General features: G+C 35.2%; 1 non-coding gene across 1 annotated transcript; it reads left to right on the top strand.

Moving 5' to 3' along the window:
- The first annotated feature begins 875 nt into the window (after positions 1-875).
- Positions 876-948, top strand: Trnaf-gaa. Its single transcript has one exon. It is a non-coding gene; the product is annotated as a tRNA-Phe (tRNA).
- Positions 949-1655: the final 707 nt, after the last annotated feature.

Here is a 1655-nt window from a genome sequence, read left to right as displayed (position 1 = left end):
TAATGCTAATGCTAATGCTTTCTGCCTCGCACAACCACTCTGTGGAACCAGCTTTCGCCGGCGGTTTTTCCGAACCGATACGACTTGGGAACCTTCAAAAAAAGAGCGTACTTATTTCTTAAAGGCCGGCAACGCACCTGTAACCCCCCTGGTGTTGCTGATGTCCATGGGCGGTGGGAATCACTTTCCATCAGTGAGCCTCCTGCTCGTTTGTCCCCTATAACATAAAAAAAAAGTTGCTTGATTTTCCAGTTTTACCAAATCATTACAATCTTGCTATAATTAAAATTCGAGAGTATTCAATCAGCAAATTATATTAAAATTCTAATAATAATAATTTTTATTCAATTAAATAGGTGAAGATATCGTAGCTGCGGTTCATATTTTTTCTCTGATTTGGATCTAACGTCATTTACAGTTGCTAGATAATATAGTTTAAGAAATTTAGCGAAAAGTTTTATCAAATTTTATCACCCTAACACCGAAATATAGCTAGATTTAGCTGTAAATTTGCTAAGTGGGCATCACTTGCAAGAACACGTAAGCTCGCTACAATAATACAAGATTATCTTTATTTTAATGGAAGAAGCGTGATCAAAATTAAGTCAAAGCGTATGCAAAATGTTTATAATGTAACGTAAAACTAACTACAGTTTATTTGAAACAATGTATTCCGAGTAAGTCTTTAATGTAAATAATTCTCAGAAACATATACTTTCCTTTCCAGGAGAAGGCCGAAGCCTTCTCGAAGCTCGAAAGCTTACAGCCTTGCTACTCCGACGCGGGTTACGATGTTTTCTTCACCGACGAGCCCGAAGTGATAAACTTCAAAATTCAGTAATGCTTTCTGGGTATTTTTTATACTTAAAACGGAAGCCGAAATAGCTCAGTTGGGAGAGCGTTAGACTGAAGATCTAAAGGTCCCTGGTTCAATCCCGGGTTTCGGCATAATATTTATTGTATCATATTTTAATTTCTCGTTAGAGATTCTGCATTTTTGTTTTTTATTGAGCATTATTTTGTTCATTTTAGTTTGTGTAATAAATAAAGGATTTTTATACTAGGGGGAAATGTTTCTAGCGTAATAAAGTAATCATTAGCATCAACAGTGGAGTGGTTAGTTGGAGAGTAAAAATTTGTATAAATAAAAGAAAAAATACTCATATTTAAAGCCCTATCGATTAAATTACTAAAAGGAGAATATGCAAAATTATATTGCATATTATCCCTTATGGGATGAAATGAATGAAAAGAATGTATTACATGAATTTATTACTTAATATTATAGTTTTATCATGTCACAACATATTTGGACACTACGACGGAGATAATCGGAAACGTGCGCAGATGACCAAAGCAGCGATGAGTAAGTTAACCAGAATCTGGCAAAACAGGAATATATCGAAGACCACCAAGACCAGACTCTTGCGAGCTCTGGCTTTCGAAATGTGGAGTTTAAGAAGCATGTTGCTCATACCGTTCGGGCTGATCTTTGGGCACGCTTGGTCGGATGGCTTGATTCTACTGTTTCAGTAACCAAGTTATACAATAAACTGTTATAAAAATGGATTTCCTTCATTTGCACCATTTGATTAATGACATTGTTCTGAGTTTGTTTTTTCTTCCAATATATTATGTGCAATTCATTCATAACT

This window comes from Vanessa atalanta, chromosome Z (assembly GCF_905147765.1).
Source record: "Vanessa atalanta chromosome Z, ilVanAtal1.2, whole genome shotgun sequence".
Classification (NCBI taxonomy): domain Eukaryota; kingdom Metazoa; phylum Arthropoda; class Insecta; order Lepidoptera; family Nymphalidae; genus Vanessa; species Vanessa atalanta.
The sequence above is the reverse complement of the archived record's forward strand: the minus strand, read 5'-3'. Positions and strand labels throughout refer to the sequence as shown.